We start from the raw sequence: 21,987 nt of genomic DNA, 5'->3' as shown, positions 1-21,987 counted from the left end.
CCGTCCGTGCTCTCTTCCAACTGAACATGGAGTTTACGAAACAACAACACATTGTTCCAATGGTTGTGTTACCTTGCATCGAAAGTGCAGCAACATTTTCAAGGAAGTAGCCCTGTAGTTATCTAATGTTTGTTTGCTTTTTGAATGGCCTTAAAAGGGCAAAAATGTAGCGCAATGTTCGTCAGTGCAACATTATATTAAAAGGCATCTGGCATGATTAAATACAGCCACAATCAATATTTTAAACAACTGCATTTTTACAAATGTAATATATAATCGCCAAGCCCATTCAAAATAATTAGGGGACTGACTCCGGAAGAATGATGTAGTAGCGAGTCACTTTCATGGCGTATAGGCATACATATACACACAAACACACACACACTGAACCAACATTGTCCTTCTCACGAGATAAATATAAATGCTAAGGTTTTTCATGCCAGATTGACATCATTTACATTGTCATACTAGCCAGATTAATAAGAATAAATGATATGTTCCTTGGAGAACACAGAATGATCAAGCTATTGAGTAACAGAAGATCAGAGACCATTGACAGCCATTTTACCAGTAGGTATAGTAACTTGTCATCTTTCATGTTCAACAACACACCAATCACATGTGACAACAGGAAACACAGCAGGTCAAAAGCAAGCTTACTGTAAGTCCAGGAAGGTCTTCCATATCGCTAGAAACGGAAAGACAGCATCCCTGGGTGGGCTCAAATCACCATTTTTAAATTAAGAGTCTAACGTGCCAACAAATTGCACCAAAGAGACTTGTGGTTATACTGACCCTCAGCAGGCCATAGTCTCGTGGAAGCTCACAACAAGTCAGGAAGGGTCAGTTCACATCTCTACAATCTGAAAAATGTCATCCCTGGGTGGTGTCGAAGCTCCAAACTTGAGATTGACAGTCAAACAAGCTAACTGTTTGATTGCACTTGAGAGGCTTGTGTTGGCATTGACCCTCAGCAGGCCAAAAGAACTGGGAATTTCATTAGAGGTCCAGGATGTCACATCCACATCATGGAGCACAACACACTGTCGTCCCTGGGTGGGCTCAAACCACCAACCTTTAGATTAACAGTCTAACGCGCTAACCAATTGCGCCACAGAGACTTGTGGTGTATATGACCCTGACGCTTGATCGCTGGCCGTCCGTGCTCTCTTCCAACTGAACATGGAGTTTACGAAACAACAACACATTGTTCCAATGGTTGTGTTACCTTGCATCGAAAGTGCAGCAACATTTTCAAGGAAGTAGCCCTGTAGTTATCTAATGTTTGTTTGCTTTTTGAATGGCCTTAAAAGGGCAAAAATGTAGCGCAATGTTCGTCAGTGCAACATTATATTAAAAGGCATCTGGCATGATTAAATACAGCCACAATCACAAATATATTCTGATAAATATATATTTTAAACAACTGCATTTTTACAAATGTAATATATAATCGCCAAGCCCATTCAAAATAATTAGGGGACTGACTCCGGAAGAATGATGTAGTAGCGAGTCACTTTCATGGCGTATAGGCATACATATACACACAAACACACACACACTGAACCAACATTGTCCTTCTCGCGAGATAAATATAAATGCTAAGGTTTTTCATGCCAGATTGACATCATTTACATTGTCATACTAGCCAGATTAATAAGAATAAATGATATGTTCCTTGGAGAACACAGAATGATCAAGCTATTGAGTAACAGAAGATCAGAGACCATTGACAGCCATTTTACCAGTAGGTATAGTAACTTGTCATCTTTCATGTTCAACAACACACCAATCACATGTGACAACAGGAAACACAGCAGGTCAAAAGCAAGCTTACTGTAAGTCCAGGAAGGTCTTCCATATCGCTAGAAATGGAAAGACAGCATCCCTGGGTGGGCTCAAATCACCCATTTTTAAATTAAGAGTCTAACGCGCCAACAAATTGCACCAAAGAGACTTGTGGTTATACTGACCCTCAGCAGGCCATAGTCTCGTGGAAGCTCACAACAAGTCAGGAAGGGTCAGTTCACATCTCTACAATCTGAAAAATGTCATCCCTGGGTGGTGTCGAAGCTCCAAACTTGAGATTGACAGTCAAACAAGCTAACTGTTTGATTGCACTTGAGAGGCTTGTGTTGGCATTGACCCTCAGCAGGCCAAAAGAACTGGGAATTTCATTAGAGGTCCAGGATGTCACATCCACATCATGGAGCACAACACACTGTCGTCCCTGGGTGGGCTCAAACCACCAACCTTTAGATTAACAGTCTAACGCGCTAACCAATTGCGCCACAGAGACTTGTGGTGTATATGACCCTGACGCTTGATCGCTGGCCGTCCGTGCTCTCTTCCAACTGAACATGGAGTTTACGAAACAACAACACATTGTTCCAATGGTTGTGTTACCTTGCATCGAAAGTGCAGCAACATTTTCAAGGAAGTAGCCCTGTAGTTATCTAATGTTTGTTTGCTTTTTGAATGGCCTTAAAAGGGCAAAAATGTAGCGCAATGTTCGTCAGTGCAACATTATATTAAAAGGCATCTGGCATGATTAAATACAGCCACAATCACAAATATATTCTGATAAATATATATTTTAAACAACTGCATTTTTACAAATGTAATATATAATCGCCAAGCCCATTCAAAATAATTAGGGGACTGACTCCAGAAGAATGATGTAGTAGCGAGTCACTTTCATGGCGTATAGGCATACATATACACACAAACACACACACACTGAACCAACATTGTCCTTCTCACGAGATAAATATAAATGCTAAGGTTTTTCATGCCAGATTGACATCATTTACATTGTCATACTAGCCAGATTAATAAGAATAAATGATATGTTCCTTGGAGAACACAGAATGATCAAGCTATTGAGTAACAGAAGATCAGAGACCATTGACAGCCATTTTACCAGTAGGTATAGTAACTTGTCATCTTTCATGTTCAACAACACACCAATCACATGTGACAACAGGAAACACAGCAGGTCAAAAGCAAGCTTACTGTAAGTCCAGGAAGGTCTTCCATATCGCTAGAAATGGAAAGACAGCATCCCTGGGTGGGCTCAAATCACCCATTTTTAAATTAAGAGTCTAACGCGCCAACAAATTGCACCAAAGAGACTTGTGGTTATACTGACCCTCAGCAGGCCATAGTCTCGTGGAAGCTCACAACAAGTCAGGAAGGGTCAGTTCACATCTCTACAATCTGAAAAATGTCATCCCTGGGTGGTGTCGAAGCTCCAAACTTGAGATTGACAGTCAAACAAGCTAACTGTTTGATTGCACTTGAGAGGCTTGTGTTGGCATTGACCCTCAGCAGGCCAAAAGAACTGGGAATTTCATTAGAGGTCCAGGATGTCACATCCACATCATGGAGCACAACACACTGTCGTCCCTGGGTGGGCTCAAACCACCAACCTTTAGATTAACAGTCTAACGCGCTAACCAATTGCGCCACAGAGACTTGTGGTGTATATGACCCTGACGCTTGATCGCTGGCCGTCCGTGCTCTCTTCCAACTGAACATGGAGTTTACGAAACAACAACACATTGTTCCAATGGTTGTGTTACCTTGCATCGAAAGTGCAGCAACATTTTCAAGGAAGTAGCCCTGTAGTTATCTAATGTTTGTTTGCTTTTTGAATGGCCTTAAAAGGGCAAAAATGTAGCGCAATGTTCGTCAGTGCAACATTATATTAAAAGGCATCTGGCATGATTAAATACAGCCACAATCACAAATATATTCTGATAAATATATATTTTAAACAACTGCATTTTTACAAATGTAATATATAATCGCCAAGCCCATTCAAAATAATTAGGGGACTGACTCCGAAGAATGATGTAGTAGCGAGTCACTTTCATGGCGTATAGGCATACATATACACACAAACACACACACACTGAACCAACATTGTCCTTCTCACGAGATAAATATAAATGCTAAGGTTTTTCATGCCAGATTGACATCATTTACATTGTCATACTAGCCAGATTAATAAGAATAAATGATATGTTCCTTGGAGAACACAGAATGATCAAGCTATTGAGTAACAGAAGATCAGAGACCATTGACAGCCATTTTACCAGTAGGTATAGTAACTTGTCATCTTTCATGTTCAACAACACACCAATCACATGTGACAACAGGAAACACAGCAGGTCAAAAGCAAGCTTACTGTAAGTCAGGAAGGTCTTCCATATCGCTAGAAATGGAAAGACAGCATCCCTGGGTGGGCTCAAATCACCCATTTTTAAATTAAGAGTCTAACGCGCCAACAAATTGCACCAAAGAGACTTGTGGTTATACTGACCCTCAGCAGGCCATAGTCTCGTGGAAGCTCACAACAAGTCAGGAAGGGTCAGTTCACATCTCTACAATCTGAAAAATGTCATCCCTGGGTGGTGTCGAAGCTCCAAACTTGAGATTGACAGTCAAACAAGCTAACTGTTTGATTGCACTTGAGAGGCTTGTGTTGGCATTGACCCTCAGCAGGCCAAAAGAACTGGGAATTTCATTAGAGGTCCAGGATGTCACATCCACATCATGGAGCACAACACACTGTCGTCCCTGGGTGGGCTCAAACCACCAACCTTTAGATTAACAGTCTAACGCGCTAACCAATTGCGCCACAGAGACTTGTGGTGTATATGACCCTGACGCTTGATCGCTGGCCGTCCGTGCTCTCTTCCAACTGAACATGGAGTTTACGAAACAACAACACATTGTTCCAATGGTTGTGTTACCTTGCATCGAAAGTGCAGCAACATTTTCAAGGAAGTAGCCCTGTAGTTATCTAATGTTTGTTTGCTTTTTGAATGGCCTTAAAAGGGCAAAAATGTAGCGCAATGTTCGTCAGTGCAACATTATATTAAAAGGCATCTGGCATGATTAAATACAGCCACAATCACAAATATATTCTGATAAATATATATTTTAAACAACTGCATTTTTACAAATGTAATATATAATCGCCAAGCCCATTCAAAATAATTAGGGGACTGACTCCGGAAGAATGATGTAGTAGCGAGTCACTTTCATGGCGTATAGGCATACATATACACACAAACACACACACACTGAACCAACATTGTCCTTCTCACGAGATAAATATAAATGCTAAGGTTTTTCATGCCAGATTGACATCATTTACATTGTCATACTAGCCAGATTAATAAGAATAAATGATATGTTCCTTGGAGAACACAGAATGATCAAGCTATTGAGTAACAGAAGATCAGAGACCATTGACAGCCATTTTACCAGTAGGTATAGTAACTTGTCATCTTTCATGTTCAACAACACACCAATCACATGTGACAACAGGAAACACAGCAGGTCAAAAGCAAGCTTACTGTAAGTCCAGAAAGGTCTTCCATATCGCTAGAAACTGAAGGACCGCATCCCTGGGTGGGCTCAAATCACCCATTTTTAAATTAAGAGTCTAACGCGCCAACAAATTGCACCAAAGAGACTTGTGGTTATACTGACCCTCAGCAGGCCATAGTCTCGTGGAAGCTCACAACAAGTCAGGAAGGGTCAGTTCACATCTCTACAATCTGAAAAATGTCATCCCTGGGTGGTGTCGAAGCTCCAAACTTGAGATTGACAGTCAAACAAGCTAACTGTTTGATTGCACTTGAGAGGCTTGTGTTGGCATTGACCCTCAGCAGGCCAAAAGAACTGGGAATTTCATTAGAGGTCCAGGATGTCACATCCACATCATGGAGCACAACACACTGTCGTCCCTGGGTGGGCTCAAACCACCAACCTTTAGATTAACAGTCTAACGCGCTAACCAATTGCGCCACAGAGACTTGTGGTGTATATGACCCTGACGCTTGATCGCTGGCCGTCCGTGCTCTCTTCCAACTGAACATGGAGTTTACGAAACAACAACACATTGTTCCAATGGTTGTGTTACCTTGCATCGAAAGTGCAGCAACATTTTCAAGGAAGTAGCCCTGTAGTTATCTAATGTTTGTTTGCTTTTTGAATGGCCTTAAAAGGGCAAAAATGTAGCGCAATGTTCGTCAGTGCAACATTATATTAAAAGGCATCTGGCATGATTAAATACAGCCACAATCACAAATATATTCTGATAAATATATATTTTAAACAACTGCATTTTTACAAATGTAATATATAATCGCCAAGCCCATTCAAAATAATTAGGGGACTGACTCCGGAAGAATGATGTAGTAGCGAGTCACTTTCATGGCGTATAGGCATACATATACACACAAACACACACACACTGAACCAACATTGTCCTTCTCGCGAGATAAATATAAATGCTAAGGTTTTTCATGCCAGATTGACATCATTTACATTGTCATACTAGCCAGATTAATAAGAATAAATGATATGTTCCTTGGAGAACACAGAATGATCAAGCTATTGAGTAACAGAAGATCAGAGACCATTGACAGCCATTTTACCAGTAGGTATAGTAACTTGTCATCTTTCATGTTCAACAACACACCAATCACATGTGACAACAGGAAACACAGCAGGTCAAAAGCAAGCTTACTGTAAGTCCAGGAAGGTCTTCCATATCGCTAGAAATGGAAAGACAGCATCCCTGGGTGGGCTCAAATCACCCATTTTTAAATTAAGAGTCTAACGCGCCAACAAATTGCACCAAAGAGACTTGTGGTTATACTGACCCTCAGCAGGCCATAGTCTCGTGGAAGCTCACAACAAGTCAGGAAGGGTCAGTTCACATCTCTACAATCTGAAAAATGTCATCCCTGGGTGGTGTCGAAGCTCCAAACTTGAGATTGACAGTCAAACAAGCTAACTGTTTGATTGCACTTGAGAGGCTTGTGTTGGCATTGACCCTCAGCAGGCCAAAAGAACTGGGAATTTCATTAGAGGTCCAGGATGTCACATCCACATCATGGAGCACAACACACTGTCGTCCCTGGGTGGGCTCAAACCACCAACCTTTAGATTAACAGTCTAACGCGCTAACCAATTGCGCCACAGAGACTTGTGGTGTATATGACCCTGACGCTTGATCGCTGGCCGTCCGTGCTCTCTTCCAACTGAACATGGAGTTTACGAAACAACAACACATTGTTCCAATGGTTGTGTTACCTTGCATCGAAAGTGCAGCAACATTTTCAAGGAAGTAGCCCTGTAGTTATCTAATGTTTGTTTGCTTTTTGAATGGCCTTAAAAGGGCAAAAATGTAGCGCAATGTTCGTCAGTGCAACATTATATTAAAAGGCATCTGGCATGATTAAATACAGCCACAATCACAAATATATTCTGATAAATATATATTTTAAACAACTGCATTTTTACAAATGTAATATATAATCGCCAAGCCCATTCAAAATAATTAGGGGACTGACTCCGGAAGAATGATGTAGTAGCGAGTCACTTTCATGGCGTATAGGCATACATATACACACAAACACACACACACTGAACCAACATTGTCCTTCTCACGAGATAAATATAAATGCTAAGGTTTTTCATGCCAGATTGACATCATTTACATTGTCATACTAGCCAGATTAATAAGAATAAATGATATGTTCCTTGGAGAACACAGAATGATCAAGCTATTGAGTAACAGAAGATCAGAGACCATTGACAGCCATTTTACCAGTAGGTATAGTAACTTGTCATCTTTCATGTTCAACAACACACCAATCACATGTGACAACAGGAAACACAGCAGGTCAAAAGCAAGCTTACTGTAAGTCCAGGAAGGTCTTCCATATCGCTAGAAATGGAAAGACAGCATCCCTGGGTGGGCTCAAATCACCCATTTTTAAATTAAGAGTCTAACGCGCCAACAAATTGCACCAAAGAGACTTGTGGTTATACTGACCCTCAGCAGGCCATAGTCTCGTGGAAGCTCACAACAAGTCAGGAAGGGTCAGTTCACATCTCTACAATCTGAAAAATGTCATCCCTGGGTGGTGTCGAAGCTCCAAACTTGAGATTGACAGTCAAACAAGCTAACTGTTTGATTGCACTTGAGAGGCTTGTGTTGGCATTGACCCTCAGCAGGCCAAAAGAACTGGGAATTTCATTAGAGGTCCAGGATGTCACATCCACATCATGGAGCACAACACACTGTCGTCCCTGGGTGGGCTCAAACCACCAACCTTTAGATTAACAGTCTAACGCGCTAACCAATTGCGCCACAGAGACTTGTGGTGTATATGACCCTGACGCTTGATCGCTGGCCGTCCGTGCTCTCTTCCAACTGAACATGGAGTTTACGAAACAACAACACATTGTTCCAATGGTTGTGTTACCTTGCATCGAAAGTGCAGCAACATTTTCAAGGAAGTAGCCCTGTAGTTATCTAATGTTTGTTTGCTTTTTGAATGGCCTTAAAAGGGCAAAAATGTAGCGCAATGTTCGTCAGTGCAACATTATATTAAAAGGCATCTGGCATGATTAAATACAGCCACAATCACAAATATATTCTGATAAATATATATTTTAAACAACTGCATTTTTACAAATGTAATATATAATCGCCAAGCCCATTCAAAATAATTAGGGGACTGACTCCGAAGAATGATGTAGTAGCGAGTCACTTTCATGGCGTATAGGCATACATATACACACAAACACACACACACTGAACCAACATTGTCCTTCTCGCGAGATAAATATAAATGCTAAGGTTTTTCATGCCAGATTGACATCATTTACATTGTCATACTAGCCAGATTAATAAGAATAAATGATATGTTCCTTGGAGAACACAGAATGATCAAGCTATTGAGTAACAGAAGATCAGAGACCATTGACAGCCATTTTACCAGTAGGTATAGTAACTTGTCATCTTTCATGTTCAACAACACACCAATCACATGTGACAACAGGAAACACAGCAGGTCAAAAGCAAGCTTACTGTAAGTCCAGGAAGGTCTTCCATATCGCTAGAAATGGAAAGACAGCATCCCTGGGTGGGCTCAAATCACCCATTTTTAAATTAAGAGTCTAACGCGCCAACAAATTGCACCAAAGAGACTTGTGGTTATACTGACCCTCAGCAGGCCATAGTCTCGTGGAAGCTCACAACAAGTCAGGAAGGGTCAGTTCACATCTCTACAATCTGAAAAATGTCATCCCTGGGTGGTGTCGAAGCTCCAAACTTGAGATTGACAGTCAAACAAGCTAACTGTTTGATTGCACTTGAGAGGCTTGTGTTGGCATTGACCCTCAGCAGGCCAAAAGAACTGGGAATTTCATTAGAGGTCCAGGATGTCACATCCACATCATGGAGCACAACACACTGTCGTCCCTGGGTGGGCTCAAACCACCAACCTTTAGATTAACAGTCTAACGCGCTAACCAATTGCGCCACAGAGACTTGTGGTGTATATGACCCTGACGCTTGATCGCTGGCCGTCCGTGCTCTCTTCCAACTGAACATGGAGTTTACGAAACAACAACACATTGTTCCAATGGTTGTGTTACCTTGCATCGAAAGTGCAGCAACATTTTCAAGGAAGTAGCCCTGTAGTTATCTAATGTTTGTTTGCTTTTTGAATGGCCTTAAAAGGGCAAAAATGTAGCGCAATGTTCGTCAGTGCAACATTATATTAAAAGGCATCTGGCATGATTAAATACAGCCACAATCACAAATATATTCTGATAAATATATATTTTAAACAACTGCATTTTTACAAATGTAATATATAATCGCCAAGCCCATTCAAAATAATTAGGGGACTGACTCCGGAAGAATGATGTAGTAGCGAGTCACTTTCATGGCGTATAGGCATACATATACACACAAACACACACACACTGAACCAACATTGTCCTTCTCGCGAGATAAATATAAATGCTAAGGTTTTTCATGCCAGATTGACATCATTTACATTGTCATACTAGCCAGATTAATAAGAATAAATGATATGTTCCTTGGAGAACACAGAATGATCAAGCTATTGAGTAACAGAAGATCAGAGACCATTGACAGCCATTTTACCAGTAGGTATAGTAACTTGTCATCTTTCATGTTCAACAACACACCAATCACATGTGACAACAGGAAACACAGCAGGTCAAAAGCAAGCTTACTGTAAGTCCAGGAAGGTCTTCCATATCGCTAGAAATGGAAAGACAGCATCCCTGGGTGGGCTCAAATCACCCATTTTTAAATTAAGAGTCTAACGCGCCAACAAATTGCACCAAAGAGACTTGTGGTTATACTGACCCTCAGCAGGCCATAGTCTCGTGGAAGCTCACAACAAGTCAGGAAGGGTCAGTTCACATCTCTACAATCTGAAAAATGTCATCCCTGGGTGGTGTCGAAGCTCCAAACTTGAGATTGACAGTCAAACAAGCTAACTGTTTGATTGCACTTGAGAGGCTTGTGTTGGCATTGACCCTCAGCAGGCCAAAAGAACTGGGAATTTCATTAGAGGTCCAGGATGTCACATCCACATCATGGAGCACAACACACTGTCGTCCCTGGGTGGGCTCAAACCACCAACCTTTAGATTAACAGTCTAACGCGCTAACCAATTGCGCCACAGAGACTTGTGGTGTATATGACCCTGACGCTTGATCGCTGGCCGTCCGTGCTCTCTTCCAACTGAACATGGAGTTTACGAAACAACAACACATTGTTCCAATGGTTGTGTTACCTTGCATCGAAAGTGCAGCAACATTTTCAAGGAAGTCGCCCTGTAGTTATCTAATGTTTGTTTGCTTTTTGAATGGCCTTAAAAGGGCAAAAATGTAGCGCAATGTTCGTCAGTGCAACATTATATTAAAAGGCATCTGGCATGATTAAATACAGCCACAATCACAAATATATTCTGATAAATATATATTTTAAACAACTGCATTTTTACAAATGTAATATATAATCGCCAAGCCCATTCAAAATAATTAGGGGACTGACTCCGGAAGAATGATGTAGTAGCGAGTCACTTTCATGGCGTATAGGCATACATATACACACAAACACACACACACTGAACCAACATTGTCCTTCTCACGAGATAAATATAAATGCTAAGGTTTTTCATGCCAGATTGACATCATTTACATTGTCATACTAGCCAGATTAATAAGAATAAATGATATGTTCCTTGGAGAACACAGAATGATCAAGCTATTGAGTAACAGAAGATCAGAGACCATTGACAGCCATTTTACCAGTAGGTATAGTAACTTGTCATCTTTCATGTTCAACAACACACCAATCACATGTGACAACAGGAAACACAGCAGGTCAAAAGCAAGCTTACTGTAAGTCCAGGAAGGTCTTCCATATCGCTAGAAATGGAAAGACAGCATCCCTGGGTGGGCTCAAATCACCCATTTTTAAATTAAGAGTCTAACGCGCCAACAAATTGCACCAAAGAGACTTGTGGTTATACTGACCCTCAGCAGGCCATAGTCTCGTGGAAGCTCACAACAAGTCAGGAAGGGTCAGTTCACATCTCTACAATCTGAAAAATGTCATCCCTGGGTGGTGTCGAAGCTCCAAACTTGAGATTGACAGTCAAACAAGCTAACTGTTTGATTGCACTTGAGAGGCTTGTGTTGGCATTGACCCTCAGCAGGCCAAAAGAACTGGGAATTTCATTAGAGGTCCAGGATGTCACATCCACATCATGGAGCACAACACACTGTCGTCCCTGGGTGGGCTCAAACCACCAACCTTTAGATTAACAGTCTAACGCGCTAACCAATTGCGCCACAGAGACTTGTGGTGTATATGACCCTGACGCTTGATCGCTGGCCGTCCGTGCTCTCTTCCAACTGAACATGGAGTTTACGAAACAACAACACATTGTTCCAATGGTTGTGTTACCTTGCATCGAAAGTGCAGCAACATTTTCAAGGAAGTAGCCCTGTAGTTATCTAATGTTTGTTTGCTTTTTGAATGGCCTTAAAAGGGCAAAAATGTAGCGCAATGTTCGTCAGTGCAACATTATATTAAAAGGCATCTGGCATGATTAAATACAGCCACAATCACAAATATATTCTGATAAATATATATTTTAAACAACTGCATTTTTACAAATGTAATATATAATCGCCAAGCCCATTCAAAATAATTAGGGGACTGACTCCGGAAGAATGATGTAGTAGCGAGTCACTTTCATGGCGTATAGGCATACATATACACACAAACACACACACACTGAACCAACATTGTCCTTCTCGCGAGATAAATATAAATGCTAAGGTTTTTCATGCCAGATTGACATCATTTACATTGTCATACTAGCCAGATTAATAAGAATAAATGATATGTTCCTTGGAGAACACAGAATGATCAAGCTATTGAGTAACAGAAGATCAGAGACCATTGACAGCCATTTTACCAGTAGGTATAGTAACTTGTCATCTTTCATGTTCAACAACACACCAATCACATGTGACAACAGGAAACACAGCAGGTCAAAAGCAAGCTTACTGTAAGTCCAGGAAGGTCTTCCATATCGCTAGAAATGGAAAGACAGCATCCCTGGGTGGGCTCAAATCACCCATTTTTAAATTAAGAGTCTAACGCGCCAACAAATTGCACCAAAGAGACTTGTGGTTATACTGACCCTCAGCAGGCCATAGTCTCGTGGAAGCTCACAACAAGTCAGGAAGGGTCAGTTCACATCTCTACAATCTGAAAAATGTCATCCCTGGGTGGTGTCGAAGCTCCAAACTTGAGATTGACAGTCAAACAAGCTAACTGTTTGATTGCACTTGAGAGGCTTGTGTTGGCATTGACCCTCAGCAGGCCAAAAGAACTGGGAATTTCATTAGAGGTCCAGGATGTCACATCCACATCATGGAGCACAACACACTGTCGTCCCTGGGTGGGCTCAAACCACCAACCTTTAGATTAACAGTCTAACGCGCTAACCAATTGCGCCACAGAGACTTGTGGTGTATATGACCCTGACGCTTGATCGCTGGCCGTCCGTGCTCTCTTCCAACTGAACATGGAGTTTACGAAACAACAACACATTGTTCCAATGGTTGTGTTACCTTGCATCGAAAGTGCAGCAACATTTTCAAGGAAGTAGCCCTGTAGTTATCTAATGTTTGTTTGCTTTTTGAATGGCCTTAAAAGGGCAAAAATGTAGCGCAATGTTCGTCAGTGCAACATTATATTAAAAGGCATCTGGCATGATTAAATACAGCCACAATCACAAATATATTCTGATAAATATATTTTAAACAACTGCATTTTTACAAATGTAATATATAATCGCCAAGCCCATTCAAAATAATTAGGGGACTGACTCCGAAGAATGATGTAGTAGCGAGTCACTTTCATGGCGTATAGGCATACATATACACACAAACACACACACACTGAACCAACATTGTCCTTCTCACGAGATAAATATAAATGCTAAGGTTTTTCATGCCAGATTGACATCATTTACATTGTCATACTAGCCAGATTAATAAGAATAAATGATATGTTCCTTGGAGAACACAGAATGATCAAGCTATTGAGTAACAGAAGATCAGAGACCATTGACAGCCATTTTACCAGTAGGTATAGTAACTTGTCATCTTTCATGTTCAACAACACACCAATCACATGTGACAACAGGAAACACAGCAGGTCAAAAGCAAGCTTACTGTAAGTCCAGGAAGGTCTTCCATATCGCTAGAAATGGAAAGACAGCATCCCTGGGTGGGCTCAAATCACCCATTTTTAAATTAAGAGTCTAACGCGCCAACAAATTGCACCAAAGAGACTTGTGGTTATACTGACCCTCAGCAGGCCATAGTCTCGTGGAAGCTCACAACAAGTCAGGAAGGGTCAGTTCACATCTCTACAATCTGAAAAATGTCATCCCTGGGTGGTGTCGAAGCTCCAAACTTGAGATTGACAGTCAAACAAGCTAACTGTTTGATTGCACTTGAGAGGCTTGTGTTGGCATTGACCCTCAGCAGGCCAAAAGAACTGGGAATTTCATTAGAGGTCCAGGATGTCACATCCACATCATGGAGCACAACACACTGTCGTCCCTGGGTGGGCTCAAACCACCAACCTTTAGATTAACAGTCTAACGCGCTAACCAATTGCGCCACAGAGACTTGTGGTGTATATGACCCTGACGCTTGATCGCTGGCCGTCCGTGCTCTCTTCCAACTGAACATGGAGTTTACGAAACAACAACACATTGTTCCAATGGTTGTGTTACCTTGCATCGAAAGTGCAGCAACATTTTCAAGGAAGTAGCCCTGTAGTTATCTAATGTTTGTTTGCTTTTTGAATGGCCTTAAAAGGGCAAAAATGTAGCGCAATGTTCGTCAGTGCAACATTATATTAAAAGGCATCTGGCATGATTAAATACAGCCACAATCACAAATATATTCTGATAAATATATATTTTAAACAACTGCATTTTTACAAATGTAATATATAATCGCCAAGCCCATTCAAAATAATTAGGGGACTGACTCCAGAAGAATGATGTAGTAGCGAGTCACTTTCATGGCGTATAGGCATACATATACACACAAACACACACACACTGAACCAACATTGTCCTTCTCACGAGATAAATATAAATGCTAAGGTTTTTCATGCCAGATTGACATCATTTACATTGTCATACTAGCCAGATTAATAAGAATAAATGATATGTTCCTTGGAGAACACAGAATGATCAAGCTATTGAGTAACAGAAGATCAGAGACCATTGACAGCCATTTTACCAGTAGGTATAGTAACTTGTCATCTTTCATGTTCAACAACACACCAATCACATGTGACAACAGGAAACACAGCAGGTCAAAAGCAAGCTTACTGTAAGTCCAGGAAGGTCTTCCATATCGCTAGAAATGGAAAGACAGCATCCCTGGGTGGGCTCAAATCACCCATTTTTAAATTAAGAGTCTAACGCGCCAACAAATTGCACCAAAGAGACTTGTGGTTATACTGACCCTCAGCAGGCCATAGTCTCGTGGAAGCTCACAACAAGTCAGGAAGGGTCAGTTCACATCTCTACAATCTGAAAAATGTCATCCCTGGGTGGTGTCGAAGCTCCAAACTTGAGATTGACAGTCAAACAAGCTAACTGTTTGATTGCACTTGAGAGGCTTGTGTTGGCATTGACCCTCAGCAGGCCAAAAGAACTGGGAATTTCATTAGAGGTCCAGGATGTCACATCCACATCATGGAGCACAACACACTGTCGTCCTGGGTGGGCTCAACCACCAACCTTTAGATTAACAGTCTAACGCGCTAACCAATTGCGCCACAGAGACTTGTGGTGTATATGACCCTGACGCTTGATCGCTGGCCGTCCGTGCTCTCTTCCAACTGAACATGGAGTTTACGAAACAACAACACATTGTTCCAATGGTTGTGTTACCTTGCATCGAAAGTGCAGCAACATTTTCAAGGAAGTAGCCCTGTAGTTATCTAATGTTTGTTTGCTTTTTGAATGGCCTTAAAAGGGCAAAAATGTAGCGCAATGTTCGTCAGTGCAACATTATATTAAAAGGCATCTGGCATGATTAAATACAGCCACAATCACAAATATATTCTGATAAATATATATTTTAAACAACTGCATTTTTACAAATGTAATATATAATCGCCAAGCCCATTCAAAATAATTAGGGGACTGACTCCAGAAGAATGATGTAGTAGCGAGTCACTTTCATGGCGTATAGGCATACATATACACATACAACACACACACACTGAACCAACATTGTCCTTCTCACGAGATAAATATAAATGCTAAGGTTTTTCATGCCAGATTGACATCATTTACATTGTCATACTAGCCAGATTAATAAGAATAAATGATATGTTCCTTGGAGAACACAGAATGATCAAGCTATTGAGTAACAGAAGATCAGAGACCATTGACAGCCATTTTACCAGTAGGTATAGTAACTTGTCATCTTTCATGTTCAACAACACACCAATCACATGTGACAACAGGAAACACAGCAGGTCAAAAGCAAGCTTACTGTAAGTCCAGGAAGGTCTTCCATATCGCTAGAAATGGAAAGACAGCATCCCTGGGTGGGCTCAAATCACCCATTTTTAAATTAAGAGTCTAACGCGCCAACAAATTGCACCAAAGAGACTTGTGGTTATACTGACCCTCAGCAGGCCATAGTCTCGTGGAAGCTCACAACAAGTCAGGAAGGGTCAGTTCACATCTCTACAATCTGAAAAATGTCATCCCTGGGTGGTGTCGAAGCTCCAAACTTGAGATTGACAGTCAAACAAGCTAACTGTTTGATTGCACTTGAGAGGCTTGTGTTGGCATTGACCCTCAGCAGGCCAAAAGAACTGGGAATTTCATTAGAGGTCCAGGATGTCACATCCACATCATGGAGCACAACACACTGTCGTCCCTGGGTGGGCTCAACCACCAACCTTTAGATTAACAGTCTAACGCGCTAACCAATTGCGCCACAGAGACTTGTGGTGTATATGACCCTGACGCTTGATCGCTGGCCGTCCGTGCTCTCTTCCAACTGAACATGGAGTTTACGAAACAACAACACATTGTTCCAATGGTTGTGTTACCTTGCATCGAAAGTGCAGCAACATTTTCAAGGAAGTAGCCCTGTAGTTATCTAATGTTTGTTTGCTTTTTGAATGGCCTTAAAAGGGCAAAAATGTAGCGCAATGTTCGTCAGTGCAACATTATATTAAAAGGCATCTGGCATGATTAAATACAGCCACAATCACAAATATATTCTGATAAATATATATTTTAAACAACTGCATTTTTACAAATGTAATATATAATCGCCAAGCCCATTCAAAATAATTAGGGGACTGACTCCGAAGAATGATGTAGTAGCGAGTCACTTTCATGGCGTATAGGCATACATATACACACAAACACACACACACTGAACCAACATTGTCCTTCTCACGAGATAAATATAAATGCTAAGGTTTTTCATGCCAGATTGACATCATTTACATTGTCATACTAGCCAGATTAATAAGAATAAATGATATGTTCCTTGGAGAACACAGAATGATCAAGCTATTGAGTAACAGAAGATCAGAGACCATTGACAGCCATTTTACCAGTAGGTATAGTAACTTGTCATCTTTCATGTTCAACAACACACCAATCACATGTGACAACAGGAAACACAGCAGGTCAAAAGCAAGCTTACTGTAAGTCCAGGAAGGTCTTCCATATCGCTAGAAATGGAAAGACAGCATCCCTGGGTGGGCTCAAATCACCCATTTTTAAATTAAGAGTCTAACGCGCCAACAAATTGCACCAAAGAGACTTGTGGTTATACTGACCCTCAGCAGGCCATAGTCTCGTGGAAGCTCACAACAAGTCAGGAAGGGTCAGTTCACATCTCTACAATCTGAAAAATGTCATCCCTGGGTGGTGTCGAAGCTCCAAACTTGAGATTGACAGTCAAACAAGCTAACTGTTTGATTGCACTTGAGAGGCTTGTGTTGGCATTGACCCTCAGCAGGCCAAAAGAACTGGGAATTTCATTAGAGGTCCAGGATGTCACATCCACATCATGGAGCACAACACACTGTCGTCCCTGGGTGGGCTCAAACCACCAACCTTTAGATTAACAGTCTAACGCGCTAACCAATTGCGCCACAGAGACTTGTGGTGTATATGACCCTGACGCTTGATCGCTGGCCGTCCGTGCTCTCTTCCAACTGAACATGGAGTTTACGAAACAACAACACATTGTTCCAATGGTTGTGTTACCTTGCATCGAAAGTGCAGCAACATTTTCAAGGAAGTAGCCCTGTAGTTATCTAATGTTTGTTTGCTTTTTGAATGGCCTTAAAAGGGCAAAAATGTAGCGCAATGTTCGTCAGTGCAACATTATATTAAAAGGCATCTGGCATGATTAAATACAGCCACAATCACAAATATATTCTGATAAATATATATTTTAAACAACTGCATTTTTACAAATGTAATATATAATCGCCAAGCCCATTCAAAATAATTAGGGGACTGACTCCGAAGAATGATGTAGTAGCGAGTCACTTTCATGGCGTATAGGCATACATATACACACAAACACACACACACTGAACCAACATTGTCCTTCTCACGAGATAAATATAAATGCTAAGGTTTTTCATGCCAGATTGACATCATTTACATTGTCATACTAGCCAGATTAATAAGAATAAATGATATGTTCCTTGGAGAACAGAATGATCAAGCTATTGAGTAACAGAAGATCAGAGACCATTGACAGCCATTTTACCAGTAGGTATAGTAACTTGTCATCTTTCATGTTCAACAACACACCAATCACATGTGACAACAGGAAACACAGCAGGTCAAAAGCAAGCTTACTGTAAGTCCAGGAAGGTCTTCCATATCGCTAGAAATGGAAAGACAGCATCCCTGGGTGGGCTCAAATCACCCATTTTTAAATTAAGAGTCTAACGCGCCAACAAATTGCACCAAAGAGACTTGTGGTTATACTGACCCTCAGCAGGCCATAGTCTCGTGGAAGCTCACAACAAGTCAGGAAGGGTCAGTTCACATCTCTACAATCTGAAAAATGTCATCCCTGGGTGGTGTCGAAGCTCCAAACTTGAGATTGACAGTCAAACAAGCTAACTGTTTGATTGCACTTGAGAGGCTTGTGTTGGCATTGACCCTCAGCAGGCCAAAAGAACTGGGAATTTCATTAGAGGTCCAGGATGTCACATCCACATCATGGAGCACAACACACTGTCGTCCCTGGGTGGGCTCAACCACCAACCTTTAGATTAACAGTCTAACGCGCTAACCAATTGCGCCACAGAGACTTGTGGTGTATATGACCCTGACGCTTGATCGCTGGCCGTCCGTGCTCTCTTCCAACTGAACATGGAGTTTACGAAACAACAACACATTGTTCCAATGGTTGTGTTACCTTGCATCGAAAGTGCAGCAACATTTTCAAGGAAGTAGCCCTGTAGTTATCTAATGTTTGTTTGCTTTTTGAATGGCCTTAAAAGGGCAAAAATGTAGCGCAATGTTCGTCAGTGCAACATTATATTAAAAGGCATCTGGCATGATTAAATACAGCCACAATCACAAATATATTCTGATAAATATATATTTTAAACAACTGCATTTTTACAAATGTAATATATAATCGCCAAGCCCATTCAAAATAATTAGGGGACTGACTCCGAAGAATGATGTAGTAGCGAGTCACTTTCATGGCGTATAGGCATACATATACACACAAACACACACACACTGAACCAACATTGTCCTTCTCGCGAGATAAATATAAATGCTAAGGTTTTTCATGCCAGATTGACATCATTTACATTGTCATACTAGCCAGATTAATAAGAATAAATGATATGTTCCTTGGAGAACACAGAATGATCAAGCTATTGAGTAACAGAAGATCAGAGACCATTGACAGCCATTTTACCAGTAGGTATAGTAACTTGTCATCTTTCATGTTCAACAACACACCAATCACATGTGACAACAGGAAACACAGCAGGTCAAAAGCAAGCTTACTGTAAGTCCAGGAAGGTCTTCCATATCGCTAGAAATGGAAAGACAGCATCCCTGGGTGGGCTCAAATCACCCATTTTTAAATTAAGAGTCTAACGCGCCAACAAATTGCACCAAAGAGACTTGTGGTTATACTGACCCTCAGCAGGCCATAGTCTCGTGGAAGCTCACAACAAGTCAGGAAGGGTCAGTTCACATCTCTACAATCTGAAAAATGTCATCCCTGGGTGGTGTCGAAGCTCCAAACTTGAGATTGACAGTCAAACAAGCTAACTGTTTGATTGCACTTGAGAGGCTTGTGTTGGCATTGACCCTCAGCAGGCCAAAAGAACTGGGAATTTCATTAGAGGTCCAGGATGTCACATCCACATCATGGAGCACAACACACTGTCGTCCCTGGGTGGGCTCAAACCACCAACCTTTAGATTAACAGTCTAACGCGCTAACCAATTGCGCCACAGAGACTTGTGGTGTATATGACCCTGACGCTTGATCGCTGGCCGTCCGTGCTCTCTTCCAACTGAACATGGAGTTTACGAAACAACAACACATTGTTCCAATGGTTGTGTTACCTTGCATCGAAAGTGCAGCAACATTTTCAAGGAAGTAGCCCTGTAGTTATCTAATGTTTGTTTGCTTTTTGAATGGCCTTAAAAGGGCAAAAATGTAGCGCAATGTTCGTCAGTGCAACATTATATTAAAAGGCATCTGGCATGATTAAATACAGCCACAATCACAAATATATTCTGATAAATATATATTTTAAACAACTGCATTTTTACAAATGTAATATATAATCGCCAAGCCCATTCAAAATAATTAGGGGACTGACTCCGAAGAATGATGTAGTAGCGAGTCACTTTCATGGCGTATAGGCATACATATACACACAAACACACACACACTGAACCAACATTGTCCTTCTCACGAGATAAATATAAATGCTAAGGTTTTTCATGCCAGATTGACATCATTTACATTGTCATACTAGCCAGATTAATAAGAATAAATGATATGTTCCTTGGAGAACACAGAATGATCAAGCTATTGAGTAACAGAAGATCAGAGACCATTGACAGCCATTTTACCAGTAGGTATAGTAACTTGTCATCTTTCATGTTCAACAACACACCAATCACTTGTGACAACAGGAAACACAGCAGGTAAGCAAGCTTACTGTAAGTCCAGGAAGGTCTTCCATATCGCTAGAAATGGAAAGACAGCATCCCTGGGTGGGCTCAAATCACCCATTTTTAAATTAAGAGTCTAACGCGCCAACAAATTGCACCAAAGAGACTTGTGGTTATACTGACCCTCAGCAGGCCATAGTCTCGTGGAAGCTCACAACAAGTCAGGAAGGGTCAGTTCACATCTCTACAATCTGAAAAATGTCATCCCTGGGTGGTGTCGAAGCTCCAAACTTGAGATTGACAGTCAAACAAGCTAACTGTTTGATTGCACTTGAGAGGCTTGTGTTGGCATTGACCCTCAGCAGGCCAAAAGAACTGGGAATTTCATTAGAGGTCCAGGATGTCACATCCACATCATGGAGCACAACACACTGTCGTCCCTGGGTGGGCTCAACCACCAACCTTTAGATTAACAGTCTAACGCGCTAACCAATTGCGCCACAGAGACTTGTGGTGTATATGACCCTGACGCTTGATCGCTGGCCGTCCGTGCTCTCTTCCAACTGAACATGGAGTTTACGAAACAACAACACATTGTTCCAATGGTTGTGTTACCTTGCATCGAAAGTGCAGCAACATTTTCAAGGAAGTAGCCCTGTAGTTATCTAATGTTTGTTTGCTTTTTGAATGGCCTTAAAAGGGCAAAAATGTAGCGCAATGTTCGTCAGTGCAACATTATATTAAAAGGCATCTGGCATGATTAAATACAGCCACAATCACAAATATATTCTGATAAATATATATTTTAAACAACTGCATTTTTACAAATGTAATATATAATCGCCAAGCCCATTCAAAATAATTAGGGGACTGACTCCAGAAGAATGATGTAGTAGCGAGTCACTTTCATGGCGTATAGGCATACATATACACACAAACACACACACACTGAACCAACATTGTCCTTCTCACGAGATAAATATAAATGCTAAGGTTTTTCATGCCAGATTGACATCATTTACATTGTCATACTAGCCAGATTAATAAGAATAAATGATATGTTCCTTGGAGAACACAGAATGATCAAGCTATTGAGTAACAGAAGATCAGAGACCATTGACAGCCATTTTACCAGTAGGTATAGTAACTTGTCATCTTTCATGTTCAACAACACACCAATCACATGTGACAACAGGAAACACAGCAGGTCAAAAGCAAGCTTACTGTAAGTCCAGGAAGGTCTTCCATATCGCTAGAAATGGAAAGACAGCATCCCTGGGTGGGCTCAAATCACCCATTTTTAAATTAAGAGTCTAACGCGCCAACAAATTGCACCAAAGAGACTTGTGGTTATACTGACCCTCAGC

At 41.2% G+C, this 21,987-nt stretch overlaps 14 non-coding genes across 14 annotated transcripts; all 14 read right to left on the bottom strand.

Moving 5' to 3' along the window:
• Positions 1-1,047: 1,047 nt before the first annotated feature.
• trnan-guu lies at positions 1,048-1,121 on the bottom strand. Its single transcript has one exon. It is a non-coding gene; the product is annotated as a tRNA-Asn (tRNA).
• A 1,104-nt stretch (positions 1,122-2,225) lies between these two features.
• Positions 2,226-2,299, bottom strand: trnan-guu. Its single transcript has one exon. It is a non-coding gene; the product is annotated as a tRNA-Asn (tRNA).
• A 1,104-nt stretch (positions 2,300-3,403) lies between these two features.
• On the bottom strand, positions 3,404-3,477 carry trnan-guu. The gene has a single exon. It is a non-coding gene; the product is annotated as a tRNA-Asn (tRNA).
• A 1,102-nt stretch (positions 3,478-4,579) lies between these two features.
• trnan-guu lies at positions 4,580-4,653 on the bottom strand. The gene has a single exon. It is a non-coding gene; the product is annotated as a tRNA-Asn (tRNA).
• A 1,104-nt stretch (positions 4,654-5,757) lies between these two features.
• trnan-guu lies at positions 5,758-5,831 on the bottom strand. Its single transcript has one exon. It is a non-coding gene; the product is annotated as a tRNA-Asn (tRNA).
• A 1,104-nt stretch (positions 5,832-6,935) lies between these two features.
• Positions 6,936-7,009, bottom strand: trnan-guu. Its single transcript has one exon. It is a non-coding gene; the product is annotated as a tRNA-Asn (tRNA).
• A 1,104-nt stretch (positions 7,010-8,113) lies between these two features.
• On the bottom strand, positions 8,114-8,187 carry trnan-guu. Its single transcript has one exon. It is a non-coding gene; the product is annotated as a tRNA-Asn (tRNA).
• Positions 8,188-9,290: 1,103 nt separating this feature from the next.
• trnan-guu lies at positions 9,291-9,364 on the bottom strand. Its single transcript has one exon. It is a non-coding gene; the product is annotated as a tRNA-Asn (tRNA).
• A 1,104-nt stretch (positions 9,365-10,468) lies between these two features.
• Positions 10,469-10,542, bottom strand: trnan-guu. Its single transcript has one exon. It is a non-coding gene; the product is annotated as a tRNA-Asn (tRNA).
• Positions 10,543-11,646: 1,104 nt separating this feature from the next.
• trnan-guu lies at positions 11,647-11,720 on the bottom strand. Its single transcript has one exon. It is a non-coding gene; the product is annotated as a tRNA-Asn (tRNA).
• A 1,104-nt stretch (positions 11,721-12,824) lies between these two features.
• On the bottom strand, positions 12,825-12,898 carry trnan-guu. Its single transcript has one exon. It is a non-coding gene; the product is annotated as a tRNA-Asn (tRNA).
• A 1,101-nt stretch (positions 12,899-13,999) lies between these two features.
• Positions 14,000-14,073, bottom strand: trnan-guu. Its single transcript has one exon. It is a non-coding gene; the product is annotated as a tRNA-Asn (tRNA).
• Positions 14,074-17,530: 3,457 nt separating this feature from the next.
• Positions 17,531-17,604, bottom strand: trnan-guu. The gene has a single exon. It is a non-coding gene; the product is annotated as a tRNA-Asn (tRNA).
• A 2,277-nt stretch (positions 17,605-19,881) lies between these two features.
• Positions 19,882-19,955, bottom strand: trnan-guu. The gene has a single exon. It is a non-coding gene; the product is annotated as a tRNA-Asn (tRNA).
• Between the last annotated feature and the right edge of the window lie 2,032 nt (positions 19,956-21,987).

The sequence above is a fragment of the Oncorhynchus tshawytscha genome, linkage group LG15 (genome assembly GCF_018296145.1).
Source record: "Oncorhynchus tshawytscha isolate Ot180627B linkage group LG15, Otsh_v2.0, whole genome shotgun sequence".
Lineage (NCBI taxonomy): Eukaryota > Metazoa > Chordata > Actinopteri > Salmoniformes > Salmonidae > Oncorhynchus > Oncorhynchus tshawytscha.
The sequence above is the reverse complement of the archived record's forward strand: the minus strand, read 5'-3'. Positions and strand labels throughout refer to the sequence as shown.